General features: G+C 36.6%; 1 protein-coding gene across 5 annotated transcripts in view; it reads left to right on the plus strand.

The window, feature by feature from the left end:
• Positions 1-379: 379 nt before the first annotated feature.
• DTNA (dystrobrevin alpha) overlaps positions 380-26,141 on the plus strand; it is a 248,881-nt gene continuing 223,119 nt past the window's right edge. For 4 of the 5 annotated variants that reach the window (XM_054583513.1, XM_054583519.1, XM_054583516.1 and 1 more), the window contains exon 1: positions 499-704. The gene's annotated coding sequence lies outside the window, so the exon portion shown is untranslated. Of the gene's footprint in view, positions 437-498; positions 705-26,141 lie in introns of those variants that run through there. The other variant, XM_054583514.1, reaches the window with a different exon arrangement.

Consider the following 26,141-nt stretch of genomic DNA (forward strand, 5'->3'; position numbering starts at 1 on the left):
ATGTGTATATTAAAATATAAGTGCTGTGAGACAAGAAAAATATGTGCAATGCCCCCAAATATTTGCTTCATTCTCCTTACTTGTTTGTATTACGTATACCTGGGAAGTTTCTCATGCTGAATAACAGTACAAAACTTGAGCTGCCTTGCTTTCTGCTTCCAGGAATGCCAATCAGAGAACATTCTTTTTCAGACAGCCAAGTTTGGAAGTCAGTTGGTTTCTGGCAGTGAGCAGGGGGAGGGGAAAGCACAGTGAGTCCTCCGGCTGATCTTCAGTTTCCAAGTGTTTCCGTAATAGCCATCAATGAAAGCATCTCCTTTTACCCAGGCCGAGACAGGTAGAAAGACAGCTGAGTAAATCAGCATTAGCTGTAACAGCGGAAGCTCAGGCAGAGGAAGGAGGGGCTGGAGGGAGGACGTTTGAAAGCCTGCCATTGGTGAGTTTTCCAAAGGCATCTGCCAGTGGGACTTCAATGGAATGTGAAACCAAATCATTTTCAAGTTAAAGATAGACACAGTATACAGCAGGCTCTAGAAGCTGGATTTTAAACTCATATCTCTCCCTAGAATTTCAGAGAGTTCTTTTATGTTGTAAGTAACAATCTGGTTAAAGTTTATTCTTCAAGTGAATGGGCTAAGAATTCCTTTATTTCTGGATGTACCGGAATTAAAAAGATTTAAGAGATCCTGCTGTACATACCTAGGGTAAGTGAAAAGATTGGCTTTAAGAAGCATCTCTTCTCTGGGAAGGTTACTGTTGAATTTTTTTTTTTTTTTTTTTTTTGTCTATGGGAATGAAAAAGTTATAATGAAGGTTTTTCCAGTGTTGTGACTTTCTTACCTTTCTTAGATATCTGGCATTTTACATTTTGTGCGGCAGAGAGTACTTCAGCTTAGTCTTGAAATTTACCTTGCACGTCTGTAACTTCAGTTTTGCTTTAGCCTTACTTACTTTCCCCTTTATTAACTCCTCCTTAAACACCCTGCATTTATTGACTTACAGTGTCAGTAGTTATATGTTACCATACCGACCGTTACTGTGTCTATGACACCCCTGGATGCAACTGTATTATTATTGTGAGAGAGAGTTATTCCCCTTACATCACACTATGGCACTTCTTAATTAAAAAAAAAAAAAAAAAAAAAGGGAAAAAAAGATGGTCTCACATGCACAAGAAGCCTTTAGAAGATATTCTGATTTAAAAAAAAATGAGAGAAAATAGGCAATTTATTAATAGAAGTTATTTTTTGGTGTCGCCTCATTAATTCCAAGCAGATTCTCCTCCTCCCAAAAAGCTGATGTTTGCTAAGTGAAGGGAGGCATCCTGAGTGTACAGAGCTTGAGAGTGGAGGAGGGAAAGAGTTGTCTAATTGGCTACTGCCATGATGTTTTAAGCATTTCAATCCTTTTTTCTTTAAAAAAAAAAGAGTGAGAAACTTCAGTTTGCTTCAGTTTTGACCATGTATAGGTTTGGTTCCTTGTTTTCCAATGACCTCTCAGCTCTGCTGTAGAGACAGCTTTTCCAAACTTGCACAGCATTCCTTCAGAATAAATACTGTCCGTAATAGTCACAGGGTACATGGTGTGAATTGGAAATTCTACTTTATATGGGGAAAATAAATCTGCTGACGTTCTTATTACAGAGTGTGGGGCTGAACGGTTGTTAAATGCAACTGGCCGATTTTTGTTCTGTCAAATAGACTGGATTCTAATGAACTAAGTTGGCTAAGCTGGATACAAACAACAAATGACTTAATATGGATGTTTCACTCAACTTTGATAAGAATAAATAATGTACTGTTGCTCTTCTAAAATGAAAAATGTGCATTATATTGATAGAGTCACTTGATTTTATCACTGCTGAGTAACCTAGCAAGGCCAGACAAAATGCAAGGTTGGCAGCGTTGGTGTCCCGTCCCTTCTGACTTTGCCACTTTCTCTCTTCCCCTTCAGCCCTCCTTCCTCACTGCTAAATACCTTTTCTTGCAGTCAAGACCTATCTTCAAGGAAGAATCTGACTATAGAGTATTTTAAAGTCAATGCACTAAGTCCATTAGGAATATTTGCATTTCGGTATAAATACCTAACCTCCAAACAGTTTAAGCAATTTCGTTAAATCCGTTAACCTTCCCTAAGACTTAAAATGAACCCATCAGGTTGTAAAAGTTAAAGTTAATTTTCATTTCTGTGCAAGTGGATAGTATTTTTGAAAATTGTTTCCAGGGCATCCTGAGCTGCTGACAGTAGGAGCAAGCCTGGCAGAAATCATAGGTATTTCCCAGAAATGTGAGAGTACATGCGCACATGTGCTCGCTACAGACCCATACATACAAACACTTAAATGTAGACTTACGTTTTCCTTAACTAATGTATTTCCGATTGAATTATAAATATAATTAGTTATATTAGGCTTATCAATGTGGGTTTTTGTTTTTGTTTTCAAGGTGTCAAAAGAAAACCAAAACAAATATAAAAATTTTAAATTCTAAAATGTAAGAATTTTAAACTGTGTAGCCAAATACCAGTGACAGGACAAAGGGCAAATGAATATTTTTCTGTAACTATTATGTTACTCATAGTTTCTAGTTCCCTGCTGAGATTGTCAAATTTGGACTCCATTTCTTTGAATATAGTAAGTATAGTTGTCTTAAGATATATGTCTGCTAATTCTAGTATCTCAAATGTTACTGGATTATTATTGTTCCTGTCAGTTCTCATTCATGGTGTCCTATTTTCTTGGTTGCTTGGATATTCTTGACCATCTGCTAGAAAATTATTTGTAAAAGTAAGTTGATACCTAGTGGTGATGCTATTTTCCTCCAGAGAAGACTTTGATTTGCTTTTCTGCCAGAACCTGAGGACAATATCAGACCAGAATTATTTTAGTCAAAGAGTAGCACCTAAGGTTCCTTACTTACTCCTGCCCAAGAAGTTAGGCTGCAAATCTCTGTGAAGAATGGGGTCCTTTGGGTTCCCTGCTCCTCTGAAAAAAGATTACGGCCTGTAAAGTTGGGTTTGTTGATTAACGTTCTCACCTGAGGACCATGGGTTTTGATATTCCCAGGAAACCCATAAGGCTGGGGAAAGTGCAGCTGGGTTCTCAGATCTTTTGTTCCTGATAGGCATGTGCCTAAGGGCAAGAACTTTCAAAGAGGAGCTTTCGTCTCTGAGTTCTGGTTTTCTAAATTTCACTGTGAGATGTCTTCACCTTCTTATTAGCTCTTTGCTATTTTAATATTTCAAATATTTTTAGTTACTTCAGTGGGAGTGCCAGTCCAAATTATCTCATTACTGTTACCAGAAATGGAAATTCTCTCTACTGCTATTATAATGTTTTTCTTTTTGTGACAGTTCTAAAGTAGGTATCAGGCAGTTTGCTGATATCATTGATGATTTGAGGGAGTTTTTCTGATTTTTTTTTCTTAATTGAAACATGATCTATTGAGGCTTTTTGGAGAAATTTGCAAATGCATGCCGATTGGAAGATTCATGTTTTCTGACCTTATTTGAGCTGTCAACAATACTTAACAGTCCGTTTATTTGTTCCTAGCCTGCCCCTCTCCTTTGTAATCTCTTTAGTCTCCCTAATCCACCCCCACTGCTATCACTCTCAGCTGTTGACCTTGACTCCCCCTGCTCTCTCTTGACCTAAATACAGCATCACCACATTTAAAGAATTATCTTAAATAAATTCCTTCCTTTCCATTCTCTTTGTAATTGCCCTACTTCACATTTTTGTCATCTCACTTGGGTATTACTGTGGTTGCCCAGTTGTAATCCTGCCTCTAGATTCCACCCCACCAATACATCTCGCGCACTAGGACCAACTCACCTATCTTCTAAAAATCATAGACATGAATGAATTGCTACCCTACTTAGAAATCTCTAGTGGCTCACCATTCCCTTCAAAATGCATCCCCTAGTATGTCTTAAATTAGGCCTGCCCCAAAGCCTTGACCTGTTTCTCTAACATCATCTCCACTACTTCACTGGTTATCACCAACACTTTTTGTGACACATTATTGCTGCTTCCAGAATATTCTGTACATTATCATACTTCTATGCCAGTCTAGCAACTGTTTTTAAAGTTTTTTCTTGCCCCGAATGCCCATTGTTCATCTTCTTTGTGGACAAACCCTGCTTCTTCTTCAAGGTTGATCTCGTTAGTCGCCTTCACTGTACTTTCTTTAATTGTATAGCTAATCCACCATTCTGGAAACCCACGATGGCAGGGATTGTGTCTTACTCACTTTTGTATTCTCAGGAACTAACACATAGAACCCATTCAAAACATGTTTAAGGAATGAACAAATGATTACTCTGAGGAAGTTTTCCTAAACAATCCCTTTTTACTCTATTTTTCTTTCTAAACATCAGTAGTCTTTTACTTGGACTCACTGCCTAGGAAAATGATCAGTAATTGTCCTCTATGTCAAGTAGAGTCCGTTAAAAATACATTTGGTTCTTACTGTTTCGTGGAGGAGGAGGTTATCTATTTTCATTGTTGCCAAATGAGACTTTATAACTCGATTGTGATGACAAGAGAGATGATAGAAGTCTAAGTATGATAAATTAGCTATATGCAGGGTCCAGCACAAATAATGCCCCCTTTTTATTACAAAATCTTTTATTACAAAATCATAAGCATGTGATTCTGTAACGTAACAATATCACAATAAGGCACACTATATGACATTTTAGCCAAAATGTTCCAATTAATACTATAAATTATCACATCCATATGATTACCCTAGCAACCACATTCAAGCAGGCCTTGCTTCTGCTGGACCCTGTATTTCTAGACATACATAATAAAAAAGAAAGTCATAGAGTTGGAAAATTGACATGTGTCAACAGTCCATAATTCTGAATAGGACAAATGGAAAGAGTCAATGCTATACAACTAAATTAAAATGATCTCATTGCACACAATCTGAATTTGAAATATCAGAAAACACTGGCTTGTTTTTAGATTACAGTGCTTGAAAGGAAGCATTCGATTGCTTATGTGATATGATGTTATGACCTTAATTTTATAGTTGGATGAAATTTTTTTCTCAAAAATTTTAAGGCCTTGATGAACAATGTTAACCTTGTTTTGCTTTTCCAAGTTAAAAGAAGCCCTGCATTTGCTTATTAAAAATTGAATATAGTTGACAGGAACCAGATGAAATATAGCTTATTAATTCTAAAGATATTTAACTAATTTTATATTCCTCAGATCACTTTTAAGTTTTTCACACATTTATTGTATGCCTTTGATATGACAGCTCCTAAGATTTAGAAAAATAAGAAATTTGGCTTTGGCTTTGGCTTATATTTTTTCTCATGCAGGGTTCCTATACCTCCCCAATAATAAAGGCACCAATAGGAATAAGGTAAAAATTTATCTTTAAAAAACTTTGAATATAATCAAATACACAAAGTCTATATTTAGATGAGAACCCAAAATACTCCATCACAAAATATGAAAATATAACATTGGCCTTTTCTATTTTTTCCTCCTTGATAAAAGAAAGTAGTACTAGCTCTTGAAAAGTGGTTGATTTTAAGCTGTAGTTTCCAAGTAGCTGAGCTAATTTGTCTTATTAATTGAACAAATCTGTATCAAACTCCTTACCTTATGCCTCGACTGTGCAAGACAATAAAATTATTTATTTAGCCCCCTTCATGGGACACTGACAGTGGAGTATGTCATGTTAAAACAGTGAATTTAATTTAAAAATTTATATTCTTTTTAAAAATTTAAAATTTTTTAAAACAAATGCAACTGGCAAATTTAAAATTTAATTTTTTTTAATATTCTTTATTTGTGCTAATCTCCACATTTGTTTAACACATCACTTTGCCTTTCCTCAATTATTAGTGTTATCCTCTGGGAAAGCCAAGTTTTAGATTAGTATTGGGATTACTTAATTACTTTAAATCTCATATTTAACAGATACTAGTTTCATTATAAAATAGCTTAAAGAGACCTGAACTAATTCTTAAAAAAAAAAAAGTTAAGTAGCACATGTATCATTGTCACATGGAAAATTGTGTTGTATCTTTAGCTAAAATAAAAGTATATTTATTTGCATAAATAAAGCTGGACTTTGCATTCTTGCAAAATATATATGGTTTAAGAATGACTCAGGTACCCTGAGTCATGAAGGCTTTGTAAAGCTCTGTGTATTTTAAAGAGAACGATAGTTATTTTTATTATTTCTTTTTTTAGTCTCATATTCTTCTCTGTACCCCATTCCTATATAATGTGGTAGTACACAGATTTATGAGTGTTAAAAGAATAAATTCACTGAATTAATTATAGTTCAAGACTATAGATGCCTTTACTAATTTCATTAAAAGATGTAGACTAATTTTGAGTGAAATTTACCTCCTACTGCATATGAACTTCTAGTTTTAGACTACTTATTACTACACAGTTGTAGAAACGCATGTACTCACCAAAATATATTTTTAACACCTCAGATAAGTGTAGCAATTCTCTTCTAAGATGCATCCAGTGTTTCCCACTATTTTGTAGATAAGAGACATATGTTATTTTCTTTTGATATATGATAAAACTAAGATGCAAACATGTGAAATACTCCACACATAGTACATATGGATTCCAGAGATAACAAACAACCCCTAAATCTTTCCTTTTCACTTATGCGAGGATGGATGCACTTATCCATCGTAGGGTGGCTGAAGGGCCTTCTCTGCATTCTTGCTTTCCCCTGGAAATAATTCATGTTTCTTACATTCTCATTTCCTTGACCAAAGCTTGCCATGTGGCCACATCTAACTTCATTTCGGTGAGGAATACAATCCTAATACATGCCTGGAAAGAGAAAGAGCTAAAATATTTATGAAGAATTCCAATGAATTCCACACTAATGGATGATAGGCAGCCTCAGACCCCCAGGAGAACATAGATCTAGACTTAAACTGTAAACAGTAATTGGTCCATACTTGGTAACATTGCAGGCAAGCTACCTGCAACCTGGTGCCAAGGTCCTTTATTTCTTTACATCCTCTGGTTCTCATCCACCCACCCTGGAAGCTTTTGCCCTGAAAATCTTTGCCATTTCCAGAGTGTTTGTGACCTTTCCCATTATGGCTTTTCCAGTCCTTTGGAATCCTAGCATTTCACCTTTCTCACAGTTAAATCTCAGGGAGTCCTGCCCACAGTTTGGAGAAGGGAAAAGAGCCTTTGATGGGGCAATTCCTCTGGACTCTGGAGAGCAAATGTCAAACATTAACACCTTCCCATCTCTAGGAACTGGTTGTGTGTAGCAAAGAAATGGAGAAAAAGATAATTGAATGTAATTCTAATGCCCAGCCCCTACTTTTCCCAGGAGACAAAGTAAAAGGATGAGGCTTTTTAAAAAAATGCCAAAGAATAGTGATCTATAATATAGGTTAGAAATGCATAGTTTTAAGTATCATTTCCATCACTCTGATACTCTCCTTTTGGCTTTGCATTTAGATTTTAGTACTAACAAGGTATAACTGGGGAATTCAAACATTAATGAAACACTTAAAAGTTGAAAATATATTACACCAATATTTTAAGGTCTTTTGACCTAAATTTAAATCAGCAAATTCTAGGAAAAAAAGATGAAAAAAAGGTGAAGGAAGCACTGTATACTATATTCATCTTTTGGAGATTTAGTTGACCATTAGTATTAAAGATTCTTAAAGTTTTACACTAAAGAGATGTTATGTGATATTCTTTAACCCAGTGTCTCTCAGGTGATTTTGGAGATATATCTATATATATCTCTCTCTATATATATAATCTATATAGATATATACATGAAATTTGAATATATAATTTGACTATATACACATATATTATTATCTATGAACTTTATAATATATATATATGTCCTATTTGAACATACTTTTTAACACACATTTAAACACACTTGGTAAATTCTGGTTTAAATCACCCTCTTGTTTGTTGTAGTAATAATTAAAAGTGTGATAATGCAGTAGTTCACGTAACACTTTGAAAACATAAACCTCAGAATTTTAAAGGACTTTAAAAAATATTTTTACAGTTGGGCACTATGTGTTCTCATGATGAATGGCATTGATTTTACATACCAACAGAATTCCAATTTTAAACTGGTAAGGCATTCAATAATATTTGTTCAGTTTTATTTAGGCATATGATTTGTGATACAGACACAGATAAGGAGGCCAGTTGTGTTCATCAGAACCCAGAATTCAAAAAGGATTTGTACGTTTACCCATTTAATTTGAAGCTCTAAAACTCTGTTATTTCATTTTAGAATATAGTTATACATGATTAATTCATTAGACTTAGTTACTGTTTCTTTTTGAAGACCTTGTTAAAAGTCATCTTAAACTTCAAGGTCTACCTCTTGACCTTTTTTGTTGTTGTTCAGTTCCTTTAAGTTTAAACGTTTTGAAGAATTAAAAAGGAAAAAGAAATTGTTGGGTTTCAAAAGATATTCCACTAAAGTTAACATGTATGAGAATTTTTCTGTGTAAGAAGGGCAATAAACTAACAAGAACAAAAATGTTCAGTTTTTTTTCTTTTGAATGTGTATTATAGTTAAGTGCTGTGGGCACTTAAAATGAACCAATTGTTCCACTAACTTTTATACCATTAGCAACTCTATTCAAAGAAAATCCTAGAGATTAGGCTCAGTTATAGGCATCAGGGTGTTTAGGTATGACAGGGAGCATGTCTCTTTCATTACCTTGTCCACTCTGGCAATATTATTCTGCTTTTGATTTATCAGTATTTCATTTCTCTTCCCTCCACTTTAAAAATAAGATATAAACCAATGCATTTTTTAAAAAAGAAAATTAATCAGGAAATATACCTGCTTTTTGCATCAGAGAAAGAGAAATCATTCAATTAAAAGTGTGGGTAACATAAATTCTTAGCATATAGTTTTTCTCTGATTGTTGTTTGTATTTTCCCCTGGAGTTATAATAAAATCCAGAAACCATAATGATGTGAGCAACACCTCTAAAAACTCATTGCGGGAGGATCTAAAGCTCTCCCATCCGCACTGCGGGTTGCTCCTTTGTGATTCTTTGAATAGCCATGCAGCAGAACTCTATCTCTACCTCTTGTTCGCCAAATTATGTAGCCAGTTACATGTACATTCTGAAACTGCATAGCACCTAAAACATTTGGAACACTGAAAAATATCCTGTGTAACCATTTACTAGACACCAGAACATAAATTTAAGTTACTTAGATTTACAGTACTATAGTCTCTTCTTTAAAACGACATGAGGGAAGTGTTTAACTTAATGAAGCAGAGGATCCTGGTGTGCAAGTTACATTATATTTTTCATTGCACGAGGGTAAATTATTGCTTCAGTCTCCTCTATGGCACCCCAGTGGCCTCAAAGACACAGTGCAGCCTCCAGAGATGCCCACTTTTGTCTTAGGCAATAACTTACTCCATGAGAGTATGCTTTTCTGAGAATTACCGTAACATTTCTTGCAGTAGGCCGAATTTTTTGAAGGTCACAGATACTAACTGAACTTGACTTTTTTTTTTTTAACTTAGGAACGTCGACTAAATTAGTAAGTCTGTATACATTACTACACAAAAGGGAAAACTGATGAACATTTTCTTTCTAACACATTTAGAAAACAATAAAAAAAATCTCAGTAAGAAAAATTATAGAGCATAAAATATTTTCTTAGCATTTTTCTTCTGATGTTGCTAACTTTATTAAATAAGTAAGTATAGGTTTTAGGGGTAGTCTATAGATATTTTGGAATATAATAATTAAGTCTATTGTTCTATGTTTGCAAAAACGAATCTTAATCCTATATTGAACACCTTATGTATGAATCAAACTGTGTGTGGGAGTTTTTAAAACAAGCTTTACTTTCTAATAAGGTAATATCAGAATTTAATTAAAACAAACAAACAAAAAAACTCTCACGAATCAGTGTTGCAGCATTTGGGTAAATGTTAGAGCTTGATAATTTTCAAGGCAGAGACATTACTCAGGGCTTTCTGCCAAAACATGGCTGGTAATCTGATGGAAAGAGATGAAGCAAATAAAAGTGCTGCTGCCTGGCTTGGTTAGATATGCATTTGCTGAAAGAGAAGCCAACACATTTCTTATGCAAACCATTAAAATTACAGTTTAGACACACACGCACACTGTGCCTTTACAAGTCTAGGAACACACTCATTAAAATCCAACTCCGCTGAAGGGGAGCGCAGGAGTAGCAGGCACAGCTAGGGCTGCCTAGATCCTCTCTTTATCTCAAGTGGTTTTAACATACAGCCACATTTCTCTCAATGACTGCAATGGAAGGAATTAAATTACTTACATCTGAACAAGATATAGGACTGCCCTTATGTGATTTAATTCTAGCGACTACTCAGAATCTCACTGATAAGTGGGTGGTTTGGGCTGCTATTTTATGTGGTTTATTTGAATGATTTGGATAAACATCTGCTTCCCTGTAGTGCTAAAAAAAAAAATCTGTGTAACATAATAGTGACTTAAGAAAGTAATCAAAACATGAATTTTTCTAAAAGGAAGACTGAGCCCTGGCTGGTGTGGCTCAGTGGGTTGGGAACCCACCGGCAAACCAAAAAGTCGCAGCAGTAGGTCTAGTCCTGATCAGGGCACCTGCCTGGGTTGCGGACCAGGTCCCCGGCTCAGGGCATGCCAGAGGCAACTGATCCATGTTTCTCTCTCACATCAACATTTCTCTCCCTTTCTTTCCCCTCTCTCTAAAAAACAAATAAAATATTTAAAAAATAAAAAGAAGACTGAACTATTTTAAGTTCTTTGGAGGTAGGAATATTGAGTAAATAACTGTGACTCTTTGCATATATTATTTTGACCACTGGAGGGCTCTCAGATTTTTTACTCTAATTCTTTAGAAATCTATTTGCTATTGCTAAAACTTCAGTATAACAAATTTAAACCTTGCACTATAAAATCTACATAGTCTAATAGCTTGTACAAGGGTATATATTTTCAAAATGCAAAGTTAAAGAAAATCAAGTTTAATTTACTGTGTTCTTTCACTATTTCACAACAAAAAGTTTCACAACGAATAAAAAAGAAATTAATCATGTGTTTATTTTTATAATAGTTTCATAACCAAGACTCATGTCAAAATTTCATGATCCAAAACCTGTATTAGAGTAAGACATTCCTAAATCTCTGAGTGAGACCCTGTATTTGATATTTCCAATGACCTGCACTTTAGCTAAGTCCCTGTCTCTGAGGAATGCCCAGAAGACAGGTACAGATGGTGAAAACTTAGTTCTAATATATGAAGTAATAGAATATTAAGGTGCCCAGAGATGTCCTGAAGAAGGTGACAACTAGGTTGGGCTTTGATAGGTGAATAGGAGTTACCTAGAAAGGAAACTGCGTGATATGTGCAGAGGGGACAGTCAACAGTTTGGTGTTACTACCATTTGTGGCTAGAGTGAAAGGAGATGAGTTTGGAGAGGTAAATAGGTACCCAAACATGGCAGTCTCTTTATGCTATTCCAAGGGGTTTGCTCTCTGTTCCTTAGGGCACTTACTGCTTCTGAAATCCAAACCCCTCCCCCAAAGTAAAGAAAGCTAAAAAATAAATGCATACTCACAGGAGGGTCTAACGCCAGAGTTCAAAATGGTCTGCCATGTATATGAATTTATAATGTATTTGCATTTTACATTATAATAAGTCATTGTTTCATTCAACATAGAAGGTTTTTTATTTCTCCAAATTTCCAGAAAAATGTACAATGTCTATCCAGTAGCTTTTCATTCTCCCAACACAGTGATGGCATGCTTAAGAATTTCCTTTGATGACAGACTTCCCTTACTTGAGAAGCAAGCTGTAGGTACTAAGAATTGCAACAAATGCATTTTAGATTGATCATTCTGGATAATGATTTTAAAGAAGACAAGAATAGAGGCAGAGAAGAGAAAGAATAGTGCAATACTGTGCTCATAAAACTTCGGAAGATTTAACTGATTTCATAATGCCCAGTTAGAAAGAAAATTATTTTGACCACTGGGATGAGGAGCTTCTCATATATTTTTTTTTAATTTTAATTCTTTTAAAAACCTATTTGGTATAAGCTGAATAATCTCTAGCTTGGTCCTAAAATAGACAGTCTCAGCAAAGCTTATATATAGAAGAGACTACACTTTATCATTTTCTCATAGTTTCAGCCCTTCTGCAATACTGTGACTATTTACTAAGAAGATAGGGAAAATGTTTGCACTGTAATCAGCACTCCTAGCACAGAGCCATTTGCCCTGAGGGTTTCCCCCGTCTCATCTCATGCACCTTGTGGCAGTCTTCCATAAGTGCCCAAAGTTCGGAGTTTCAGTGGACATTTCTCCACTGACTAACATAGTCCACATTATCCAGCATCAATAGGTCAGAAGGTACAGAATTACATAGACCAACTAGGAGGCAAAGGAGGTACCATTTTGACACTCAGTGAGGAAGATTATTTCCAGATAATTCTGCCTAATAAATAGCAAAATGGGAGATGGAGGACTATAGCAGTGCTCAGTCTGGACGTGTCCATGACTCTAAATTCCTATGATCTGAACCTTAAATGACTATGATGCCAATTAAAATGAACCCAGAAAGGCATCCCCAGTCCTTGATCAAGCTACTCAAACATTATGCTCTTCTGACAGATTTCAATTTCAATTTTAAATCTTATAAAAAATACTGTACTGTGTCTTCTTTATATGGATCTAAAGAACTAGATTGGTATTTAGGTGAATTGGAGACATTCTCACGTGCCCAAACCTACAGGAAATATAGGCAGCCTGTGCTATGATGATGTCATAGTTGACTGTCACAATCAAGAGTGACCTTAATACGTAGCTTAGGTCTCTTACAAATTGCTCCCAGGAAGAAAGAGTTTACATTGGCAATGCTAGTATTCAAATGAACAATACTAAGTAACCCAACTAGGTCAGTTTCTTCTTCTTGAAGCATTTAATGCCCTACAGGCCCGTCATTATGTCTTTCAACTCACACATTCAGATATGTGACAAAATATGTCTTAGGTTCTTTTGGAGATTTGGGTAGTATAATATTGAGAACAGCCCATAAAAATGTCTAGACCCAAATTGTTTCTTCCATGATTTAAGGAATTTATAAAATCACAAGAGCAGATTCAAGACTCTTTTTTTTCTTTTAGAGAAAAAGTTTATCCACCTGTTTGTGTATTAGTAACCATCTCTGTGTGAGGATATGTCAGGGTTCTTAATTTTTCCATCAGAATGTCAACTCTGCTGCTTTTTTTTACCTGCTATTTAAAGATATAGATCTTTCTTCAATCAACCACGTAGAATATTGGCACTTCTAGCAGCTATCAAAAGATTTAACCTTGAATGGAATTGACTGTGCTAAGAATATGCCAAGACACCTTCTGCAAGTGCTATAGAAAATTGGATCACATGCCTAGAGCTCATTGTCTTAGCTCTTCCCTTCCCCCTCCATACACATATAATGCCATGACTGAGTAGCTGTTTAATTTTGTGCCCTTGAGTACTGTTGAAGTTTACCATAATACATCACACTTTGGGGAAATAAAGAATGTCTTTGAATGACTGCAGTAACATTGTGCCAAATGTTACTTAATGTCTTCAGAATAAGGAGCTAGCTATACTACACAATTCTCATAGAAAGTTGTGCCAGGAAAAAGTTTCTCTTTCAAAATAAAACTGTAAGCTTGCTTTATTTTACAAGGAAAACTACATAATATATCAATTTCCTTTTTAGTTTTGACTGCCTAGATTCTTAGAGCTCAGTTGTATTAATGATCTAATTTTCAGTGCTTGATATCATGATCGCCTTGAAAATTTGTTTCTACTCACACCCTACCAAAGCCCTATTTATTACCTTTCAATAATAACATTCATCTATAGCATTAGGGTAATTCATGCTCTCCCCACTTGTGATTCTGACCGAAGTGACACTGCCTAGTGCTCCCTGGTTTCTCATTATGGAGCAGGTGACAGTATCTGTTGAATTAACAGTACTTTTCACTATCTCGTACATTTTTAATATTGAAAATAAGAAGCGAAATTCAAACTATCAGGAATGACTAACAAAACTGCTGGGGATAAGGAGTAAATAAAAATAGTAACCTTTCTTAGAGGCATTTGAAATCCATTTCCCCCAAACAGCGTAATAATATTCTTTTATTCCCACTCCAGTTTTGCTGAGTCTTTTTTATTGTTATCAGTCAGGTCACATTTATTTTATTGACATTTATTTTGAGCAAGTTTTAACTTTCTTGGAGTTTGCATCATGACAGAATGGTTAAGCAGTAAGGTCATGCTTGATTGCAGTGCATTTATGCCATCAGTTTGTCCTATTCTAGCAACCAAGGCCAAGCCAGGTACCCGAGGAGATTTCTGTAGGCTAAAGATCTCGCCTGTAAAGATGTTTCCCTCAGGGAAGTCTTTGAAACCTGAGGCTGGAGTGATTAATTGTCAAAAGCTGGGTGGGGAGGCGGGGCAGGGGGTGGGAAATCAGTCTCATTGGCCATCTAAAACCCAGGTCTCCTGATTTTTAATCCAAGACTCTTTCTGATGCTCCTCAGATGTGTTTCGTAGGTTCTCTGAAACAATGTACTGAGAAAAAGAAAGGGTGCCCCAGCATTTCCTCACTGTTGAGATGATCATACAGAGCACTATTTTGAAATATAGAGTGTGGACATTTGTCTCTTTCGTGCCAGGGGCATGGATAGATGGCTTTGAGATACACTTAAAAAAAATGGACAGGTTCAAGGGAATGGGGTGGGGCGGGGGGGACAAAGTGAATAACAACGCACACTCAAAAAGGACATAGTTAAGAAAACTCTGATAAATATATTCAATAAAATAGCACATGGTGTTATATACATTTAAGCTTGTTGCACGTTACTTTTATGAGCTGAATCAAATATCTTAACAGTAAACTATGTGATGTTGATTTAGCTTCTTTGACTTTTTATTCTCATCTGTTGAATGACAATACTAACAGGGCTACGTTCTGGGAGTGTTGAAAGGATTCCATATAAAGAATTTATGGGCTCAGCATATTGCTCATAGTGGAATGATGCCTATGAAAAGTGTTACTGATTTGGGAAAATGGTGATGTCATAATGTGACACTAACAATGAGGACAAGAAAATGTGCAGTTAACCAATTGAAAAAGCCTAGAAGGAAACATTATGGGCAGATATCTCTACACCTTGAGATATAGGAGATTATTTTCTTCTTTATAATCTCCTGTATTATAAAAATTTTCACACAAAGCACATACAAAGTATCCTTAGGAAAACATATCATTCATATAAATGAATCTCAATGTGTTCAAATTCCTTCATTTCCATCTTAACAATCCAAGAGGGAAATAGTGTGGTTTTATTTGCTTACCAATATTTACCTACTAGTACACCTCTCATACATCAAGGAAAGAGTACCATCCTACTCTAGCCTAAAGCCTTTTCAGCTTGAGAGACCAGGTCATTCACCTGTAATGAAAATTTAGCAGGTAGAGAGTGATGTGAAGTTCTTGGAAGTTTCCTTCAATCTCAGGTGCTGAAATCTATAAATCTTGATTCATAAATGCCCATTTATCTCTCCAGAACCTGTGTCATTCTTTTAGGGGGAAAGAAAAAAGGCTTGAGAAATTAGGTATTCTTGAAGAACATGGGGTATGTAACTGTAGTAATATGACACCCCAGACTCCTGGCATATTCTATAGCACCTTGTCACTCCAGAAATAAAAAGAACCGGGGAGAAACTTCTCTGCCTATGCCGTGATTAACTCTACTGAGGAGGAGCAACAAAGAAAGGTTGTTGTCATTTATCTTACAGCATTTATACTCATCAGTAAACATAATTACACTTTGACATTTTCAGTTGTGCTCAGCTTACCTGTAAACATTTCCCAATGATGCATCTTGCTCTTACCTTATAATTATGAAACACTAGAGGTATTAATCTAAATGAAGATATTATACCCATGAAAATGAATTATGACTGTGAGAGTTCTCAGTGTATAAATCAATTAGAATGAGTCAGTCTCCATGCTATATAGTCTTGCTGCTTTTAAACACTGGTATTGCACGATTTTGTGAGAACCTACCCCTCTGCACACTTCCCCCACCTCTTTGATAATATAATTTTCTAATGTTTTACTGGGCCCAGAAAAGCTCATCTCTAGACTGAATCACCACATTTTAGAGCTGGGAGCAGGTTTAGTTAGGCATAATCTAGTGACTAGATCAATCTAGTTTTTTGTTAGTTTTATAGAAGAGGAGACCACAGCCTAGAGGGATGAACTTTGCCCAAAAGCATAAGGACCAAGAGTAGAACCCAATCTAGTTCTGTTCTATTATGTCTTTGGGCTTTTTAAAAATTCATGGAAATTATTCTTTGGCCCTTAAAATAATGATTTGCCAGCCTAAGCTACTTTCTTTTATGGACTTCATCTTGCTTTAGATTATTGACCACAATACCATGAAATCATTTTTGATGAGGGAAAACTAGAGACAGAAGAATTAAAAACTGGTGAGTAAAGCATTTTAAATCAGTGGTGACTATAAATCACTCTTTCATTCAAACAAATCATCAGATCATTATACTAGAGCAGGCAAATGGAAAATGTCCTTCAAAGGCTGGAGCAGTCATAATTCTGTGACTAGCAGTACAACTGTCTCAGTTTTTCAGTCATTTTTTTTTATTATTCCCTTCTATCTGTGCCACTTTTGGAGGTTTAGACCAAAGTGTTCACTGTTAGGAAGTGCTATCTTTGATGTTTTTAAGGGCTTTGTTCTGTGGATAAAGAGAGAACTTCAAATCAGTGTCATGTTGAAACATTTAAAAAAATTACAATTGTAATTTAGCATTTTTTCACTTTCATAAAATCATTTAATTCATCTCATAAAGTGAGTGACTTTTGATAATGAAGATAATCTGTAGTTTTTAAAATTCTTTTTTTTTCCCATTCATTCATCATCTACTTGGTCACCAGCCATGAACCAATTACAGTATGAGTTCTATGAATGCAATCTCTGTCCTCGGGGAGCTCAGCGAGTGTAGAAGAAAGACAAATACACAAGCAAATCTTCATGATTTCATGTGACAGATGCCACAACATAAACCCCAAAAGGCACAATAAAGCAGAGGATTAACAGAGAGAAAGATAAATGAGCTGATACTTGAAAGATAACTCCACGTTTGTCAGGTAGATTTGGGAGGAGGGGTGTACAATATACACGCAAAATAATATTCTTGAAGGAGTAAACATCATTTGAAAATTATTGGAGGGGTAAGTATGACATTTTTAAGTAACTGGTATAGTTTAATATTACTAAAACATAAAATATGTTGTATAAGTGGTACACCAAAGACTGGACAGAAAGAAGGAAGTATCACAAAATGTCTTTAAGAGCAAAAGAGACTAAAATATATACTGAAGGAATAAGAAACCCTTCAAGAATTATAATCAGACAATGGTATAATCAACCTTAAATTAGAAAAATCACTGTCACTGCACTCTGAAGAAAGGCTGGGGGCAACAAACGCCAAACCAGGAAGGCCAGCAAAGAGTCAGCATACTACCAGTTCCAAACAAGAAACATTACAGCCTAATCTTCTGAGTAAGTCACAGTGATAACAGCAGTGAGAGGGGAAAAAAGTGAGGATAAATCTAAGAGACATTTTTATAAATAGAATCGATATGATTTAGAGAGTGGGCAGGGGGCCAGGAGGAAAAGCAAGAGGTCAAGGATGGTTCCCAGGTTCTGGCTCTGACAACAGCATGGAAAGTAATGTCATGTGAAGGGTGAGCACAATGGCTTTGGGCATTTTGAGTTGAAGCTTTTGTAGAGTATCTATGGAAAGATGTCCATTAGGCAGTTGGATAAATTGGGGGCAGGGAATGTTTTTGCATAGAGACATTGATTTAAAAGTCATTTACACCAAAAGGAAAAGAAGGATGAGAAAGAACCAAGTGAACACTAGTAATTGGGAAGAGGAAAGACTTCTTCAAGATACGTTGGGAGGAATTAACCAGAGTGACATCACCAAAATGGCGGCTGGCATTCCCCACAAACATCAATAGTTAATCAGTGGTCCATGAACAAAAGCAGCCCTGGAGAGCTCTGGTATCCACTTAAGAAACTTCGACAATACAGTGGAGTGGGAGGAACAAACTTGGAAATAACCACTCAAGAAGGAAATAAAGAGAGCTTCATTTTGTCTGCATCATCCCGTCCCAAGCCAACATTGCTCCATGCAAGAAGGAATTCCCAGATGGAAAGACATTCTCTTGATGGGAAAGAATGAGCAGCTAAGTGACCAGCTTTTGGAGAGTGTGGCCAAATGGGAACTCAAACCGAAAGACATTTTTAATATCACTTTTAAATAGGACAGACTTGAAAATATTTGAATTGCTTACATAAAAAAAAGTTCATGAAAGTGCATACTTTGAAGACTCAAAAAAGAAATGAGGAATTAACAGAGTAAAGTTCCAGAACAGACTTAAAAGGGAAATCCATACAACAGGTGTGCAATATAGCATACTTATTACAAACCAAGATGAACATGACTGTTGTATTTGGCCTATGATTTTTTTAAAAATCATGATTAAAAAGAAAAACCTATTCAGAATAACTGAATTGCTTTGAAGACTATTTCATGAAAATACCATTAAAAAAACTTCAGCATTGTATTGCAAATTTTACATGCTATTGTTCCCTTATCAAGGGAAAATAGATACAATGGCTAGTTTGGGGTCTAGAAGAATTTTCTCCTCTCAATCTTAGAAATGATCACATAGTGTTTGAAAAAAGATTTCTTAAAGATCATTATGTATTATTACAGTATTCAGTCAGCAGAAAACAGTTTTAGAACTAAATTAAGAACAGACATTGCATTCTTTTTTCTTATCCTCATCTCAGGGTATGTTTATTGATTTTTAGGGAGAGAGGAAGGAGGGGAGAGAGAGAGAGAGACATTGATGTGAGAGAGAAACATTGATGGGTTGCCTTTCATATGTGCCCCAACCTGGGATCAAACCTGCAACCTAGGTATGCGCCCTGACCGAGAATTAAACCTGCAACCCTTTTTGGTGTACAAGACAGCTATCCAACAGAGTTACCCAGCCAGGGCTGGCACTGCATTCTTAATAAAGAAATCAGAACAGGCCTGCCAAATGTTACAGCTAACTCATGTTTTCAACAAGTATATGTTACCATGAAAAAAACCAGCTTGAATTATTATCAGAAAGCCAACTGGTTTAATTCAAAATACCAGTTTGATACTATGACAGGGGTAACAACAGACTCTCTTGAAAATATGAATATCTTTCTTCTTAAAAACTACCATGGAATAAAAAACGTGGCCAGGTGTTCAGACCCCATGAGAGGACCACCGTGGGCCAGAACTCTGAGGGGCACAATTCACAAGGAACGCATTGGAAGCTGCACAGCTTGGTGACTCTGCCAGTGTAAGGTCAACGACCAAAAGATACAGGCTTCATCAAAACAGGGAACAACACTCTGATTCAGGAAACAGCGTCTGAGCCTTGAGTAAAACCAGACAGATGTTGTAGAACGTTCATTTTGGCTCTGCAGGATCTGCAATAAACAGAAACAAAGGGAACTCCATTCATGCTGTATATGCCTTAGAGTAGGATTTTTAGAGAACTTTCTGGCAGATGGACATGCCTTTTCTAAGAAAATGTATATTACAACAATTTTTTTTCTTGTTTGCACAAAGGCCTTTATCTTTCCTGGACCTTCTGCTTCTCTATCTAATTTTCACTAATTAGTCCAAGGAGCTCAAGGGCATCATTATAGTAGAAGAATCTTCTAGTCTAGAACTGGTAACTACAGTTAATAGAGGTACAAGAACATAAAGGAACTAAGGCGAGGTTTTTATATCCTTCAATTAATTCATGTATTCATTTATTCAACACATACTTTGGAGCACCTGTTATGAGGCAAGCAGTATGCTATGTTCTGACTATGAGCCAGGCAGAGAGACTAAGAGTAGGCTAATGGTTCAAGGAATTAGCACATGCTGAGAGAGAAAGCATTATGTATAGCAAGAAATGCAGTCACATGACTGAAGGAAGGATCAATGTTGTTTTCTGAAAGTTGCATTTTTAAAGCCATAATTCTCCCAGATGTGTTGAAAATTATCTTTAGAAGCTATTTTAACTTTACACAGACACAGCACTTTTCTAACAGGAAAATGCTCATATTTTCAACTCATATTCTTAAGTGGAAAAAACATGGCAGATGCTTTTGCTAAGTTTAAAAGATATATTTGAACTGAATTCTAATTAAAATTACTCAAAGGGGCAGTGAAAAGTTTTCTTATGACTATCTGAGTCCAACAAAAAACCTTCCCTTTTAAATAAAGACAGTACTATACTTAAATCAAGATAGCAAAAAAAAAAAGGAGCTAATCAGTTATTGATTGGTTATGTCATGAGGTTTTATTGATTGTTACATTGGAAAGGTAACTTTCATTTTACTTTTGCCAATAGCAGTTATGTTAATGTATAAAGATATTAAAGTCAAGTAATTAACAATTATATAAAATCATACTGAGAATAGCATGTCTTATTGATATGTGAACATTTCTAATAAAAAGTTACTATGTTCAATATCTATTTTTGCATTTTTATTATATTTAATTGCTAATGCTATTACAGTTGTCCCAATTTTTCCACCTTGGCCCCCCTCCACCCAGAAATCCCTACTCCCTCTGGCAATCCCCATACTATTGTTCATGTCCATGAGTCATGCATATAAGTTCTTTGGCTACCCCATTTCCTATACTGTACTTTACATCCCCACAGCTATTCTGTAACTACCTATTTGTACTTTTTAATTCCCTCACATCTCACTCATTCCTCCACATACTCCTTCCCATCTGGCAACCATCAAAACCCTCTCCATATCCCTGATTCTGTCTCTCTTCTTTTTGTTTGCCTAGTTTGTTTTTTAGATTCAATTGTTGATAAGTATGTATTTACTGCCATTTTATTGTTCATAGTTTTGACCTTCTTTTTCTAAAACAAGTCCCTTTAACATTTCATATAATAATAGTTTGGTGAAGATGACTCCTTTAATTTTTTCTTGCCTGGGAAGCTCTTTTTCTGTGCTTTGATTCTAAATGATAGTTTTGCTGGGTAGAGCAGTCTTGGCTGTAGGTCCCTGCTTTTCATGACTTTGAATGTTTCTTGCCAGTCCCTTCTAGCCTGCAAAGTTTCGTTTGAGAAATCAGCTGACAGTCTTATGGGAACTCCACTATAGGAAACTAACCGCTTTTCTTTTGCTGCCTTTAAAATTCTCTTTATCTTTAACTTCTGGCATTTTAATTATGATGTGTCTTGGAGTGGGACTCTTTGCATCCATCTTGTTTGGGACTCTCTGTGCTTCTTGGACTTGCGTGTCTATTTCCTTCACCAAATTAGGGATGCTTTCTTTCATTATTTTTTCAGATAGACTTCAATTTCTTGCTCTTTCTCTTCTCCTTCTGGCACCCCTGTAACGTGAATGTTGGACTGCTTGATGTTGTCCCAGAAGCTGCTTATACTATCCTTATTTTGGATGTTTTTTCTTGTTGTTCTCATTGATTTTTTTTTTTTTTTGCTTCTTTATGTTCCAAATCATTGATTTGATTCTCAGCTTTATTCACTCTACTGTTGTTTCCCTGTAAATTGTTCTTTATTTCAATTAGTGTATCCTTCATTTCTGATTGGATCTTTTTATGATGTTGAGGTCCTCTCTAAGTTACTTGAGCATCCACATTACCAGTGTTTTAAAATCTGCATCTGATAGATTGCGCATCTCCATTTTGTTTAGTTCTTTTCCTGGGGTTTTGATCTGTTCTTTCATTTGGGCCATGTTTCTTTGTCTCCTCATTTTGGCAGCCTTGCTGTGTTTGTTTCTTTGTATTGTGTAGAGCTGTTATGACTCCCTCCCTGTCATGGTATCATGGTCTAAAATATTAGGTGACCTCTAGGGTCCAGTGGCACAGCCTCCCTTATCATCCAAGCTGGGTACTTGAGATGTGTTCTTTGTGTAGGCCGAGTACACCCTCCTCTTATAGTTGAGCCTTGGTTCCTGCTGGCTGGTCAATGAGAAGGATTTACCCAGACCAGTCAGTTGCAAGGATTGGCTGTGACCACTGACCACCAACCTCCTTTCTGCAGAGAATCACCTGTGCAGAGGCAGAGTGGTGGTCCTCCGATGTGATCTCTAGCTTTCCACTGGGTGCCCTGGCCTAGGGTTTCCCGGGGCTGTGCAGGCCAAGGTTAGTCCTTGCCTGTGTTGTGCCTGTGGACATCCTACCTGAGCTACAGAGAAATCTGAGATGGCTGCTATTGTGCTGGGCTTGGAGATTCCCAGGTGAAGCCAAGCTGTGAATCTAGGCTGGTTGCTGCTGGTGCTGTAGCTGGGGCTACTTAGCAAGAGGTATGGGGGCTGGGTGCTCACTAAAGTCAGTTGTTGCTGTTTGAAAGGATTTAGGAAGGTGTGAAGCTTGAGCCAAGACCAGCCATTCATATGGAAAAGATACTGTTAAGAGCTGGAACCTCAGGGAATCTCAAGGACAGGGCAAAGAGTGTTAGCCAGCTGGATGGAGTCTCAAATATGGACCCTGATGGCCCTGTGGCTCTGTCTGGAAGAAAGCTGCCGTCCAGTTCTTGCCTTGTTGCCAGCTACTTCAATTTCTCCCTGTATGCCACTGGTGCCTTCCAAGCTGCTACCCCGGTGCAGGAACACAGAGGGAGTGGGTTTGAGTAAGTTCATGTGTGGGTTCTTTAAGAAGAACTGCTTGGGACTCCAGAATTTTCTTCCATTGACTCAATCCCTACTGGTTTGCAGTCAGAAGTTATGGGGACTTATCTCCCTGGCACTGGAACCCTAGGTTGGGCGGCCGGGGTGGGGGGGGAGTGAAGGGGGGGTGCACCTGGTGTGGGGCTGGGCCTTCTCACTCCTGAGATACCTCTCCCAGATTTTTATCCACCACACACGTGTATAGGACCAGCCCATTCAACATTTCCACCCCTGCTACCAGACTGGATAGATGTGGTTTCTTTAATTTGATAGCTGTCAGGCTTCCATTCAACTCTATTTCTGCTGGTTCTGAGTGATGATTGTTCTTTAATTTAGAGGTAATTGTGACATGGTTGTGCCAGGAGGTGAGCCATGTTTATCTATGGTGCCATCTTGACTGGAAATCTCTACTTTTGCATTTTTGATATAGCAGATGCTCCTTAAATAATGATGGTCTGAAAACACAACTGATTAATTTATAGTTAAATTTAGACTAACATCATTTTTAAATAAATGAATTAGGAAAGCATCAAACTTTTCTTCTCACATTGCAGATGCCAACATAATTTCAAGTACAATCATTTTTAACTGTGAAAGTGTTTGTTCCTCAAAAACAAAGCTATAAGAAATATGGACATGTTAAACAAAATTAAAGCTTAATAGAAACTTCTTCAGCAATGATTGTTAAATTCTTTTTATAAACAGTTCTATCTTAGGTACTTTGAGAGATTAAAAAAAATAATTAGGGCTGCAACTCATCCAGAGCTTATAATACACAGTGAGAAACAACTGTGATGCATACTTTAATAGCTGAATGAAAAACATCCAAGTTGAAAAAACAGCAGGGCAAGGAGAAGTTAATTCTATTTGGGGAAGCCTTGTAAGTGATCTACGTCATTGCAGCATTAGATGCAACAGGAAACAATAGTACATATGACATGGCCCTTTTCTTCAGAGAATTTACTGTCTTGGGGAGATAGAACTTATGCATAAAATAGAGGATGCTATAAATAGAGATAATATTATAAAATGTACAATTACATACAAAAGAAAAAGAAAGGTCTCCAATCAGAAAGTCTCTGAGTGTACAGTAGAGGGGGAAATTTGTATCAACTGGGAAGATTAAATGATACCTTGGAGAGGTTGGACCATGGCATGGGATGGGACGTACTAGAAGTATTTGCAAAAGCAGAAAAAGGGAAAACCTGAAGTAATGGAAACAATTAATGAAGACAGAACTGTCTACAGCCTGTTTCATGACCTTCAGAGGCCGAGCTGGCTGAAGCAGAACGCCTTTTGGGGGAGCATTGGAAGGACATTGCCTAAGAAGGGGTAGGATGGGGGTGAACTGTGAATGCCAAGATGAGGAATTGGGACTTGATCTAATAGGAACAGGAAATTCCTGTAGTTTGTCCAGCAGCCAAGTGGCACATGGAAAGCAGCTAGAAAAACACAATAGGAAGATTAATCTGGCAGTTGTTGCTTTTCTGAAGAAGAGTTTTATATCTAAAGTTATCTAAACAGTTTGAATCTATAAAGCATTAGACAATATTATTATAACCTTAGATTCATATATAGGATTAATGAGCATGTATACAACCCCTAATACTTGTAGAAAGTGTTCTGTAGAAATTTGTATCTGAGAAGTAGAAGAAATCATAGAGTTGGCTAGCACTACCATAAAGGAGTAAATGAAAAACAGACACAATGGATTGACTTATTAAACAATGTGAGAGAAACAGAAGTGGATATATTACCTGAAAGGAAATATGTTCGAAAGTACGTATTTCAGACATTTTATGAACCTTTGGAAGTTGTCCTTTAGATGAAAAAAAGAAAATTTTTTGCAAAATTTTTAAGAAAGGAGAAAATCTTTGGAAATTACAAACTAGTTGGCATAACTTTCATACCTGAGAAGAGACAGGCTCAACAGGTTGCCAGCAAGCAGCAGAGCATTTACTGTAGGTAGTTATCAACAAGACCTTATGAAGGAAAAATCAGGGCAGATAGATTCAATTTCCACCAAGACACAGAAACAGATCTTAGTGATAAGGAGGTTATAATGTGGCTGCATTTTCATAAGACTTTGGTGTCTGCTCTACTTGGAATCCTTTTTCATAACCTATGCAGATGCAGTCTGTGGGTCTTGCATGTGGTCATAGCTGATGAGGGTTTATGTTGAGATGTTACTTATTGATTAAGGATATCTCACCATAATATGGAAACACTTTTCTGTAGCTGATAAAGTCAGTGGTCAAAAGTCCCTGCTAATGGTATCAAAGCAATGGAATTGCACTCCAAGTGGACTCACTTTGTCCTGGAGTCACATTACTACCTGGGCTCATTCTTTCCCACTGAATCATGATATATGTTGTTGTCACAAGATGAAGCAGATAAAAATGACAGAACAAAATAAATTTATCATCATTATTAGAAGAAAAAAATCCCCTTAAATCCTGCTTAAGCAAAAGTCCATAAATACAGATGAGTCTGACAGTCAAAAACAAAACAAAACAAAACAAAAAACAAAAACAAACCAAAAAACCAAAAAAAAGAAAATCTACCAGTTCATTCAAAATACTTGCCACGTCAAGAAAGCTGATGGTTTAACTGACTTGAATTTTTTTTTTCACTCAATTAGTCAAAATGCAACCAATTCACTTTTGAGATCGAGAATGTTTGTTTGAGAGCATATGGCAGTTGGGGAATCAATAATCATACCAAGAAGTGCCTGTGAAAATTGTGTTTACTTTCTCTTACCCCACAACTGAGACCTCCACTGCTCTCTTCAGCCCAGGAGAGCTCACTCTTCCCAGCTCTCCACAGTTCCTCTCAATCCACTCCTTCCGGGTCCCCATTGGTTTTCATAGTATCTTTATGCCCTGTTGCCTGCTCCTAGCTAGTGACCCCATCTCTATTCAAGGCATTAAGTTTAGGTCCACAGATACCAGTATGTTTTAGAGATCATAGGAGAACATGGTATCTGAAAAAGACCTCTTCAGTCTCTGCAAATGAAATGACTCTCCGGCTTTGCACAGCCATCTGTACAATGCCCTGTGCCATGCTCTCTGCCTTTTGCATCACTGGAACATGATGCTCCACCTCAGCCTCCTGTGTCTGGGAAGGAAGGAAGCAGTACTTGATCTGTACCAGTGCAGCTGTGCTTATTGAAAATTCTACCCACAGCCCAACATCTCTTTTGTATGTGTGCTCAGCCTGAGAAAAAATATGAAAGATCTTCCTTACAATTCTCCATCATGTTTCTTTATTATTAGCAACTTTCCGATACTGCTAGCATTTCTTCTAACA

Source organism: Pteronotus mesoamericanus, unplaced genomic scaffold, assembly GCF_021234165.1.
Source record: "Pteronotus mesoamericanus isolate MK-2021 breed Mesoamerican mustached bat unplaced genomic scaffold, CSHL_Meso_final contig_74, whole genome shotgun sequence".
Lineage (NCBI taxonomy): Eukaryota > Metazoa > Chordata > Mammalia > Chiroptera > Mormoopidae > Pteronotus > Pteronotus mesoamericanus.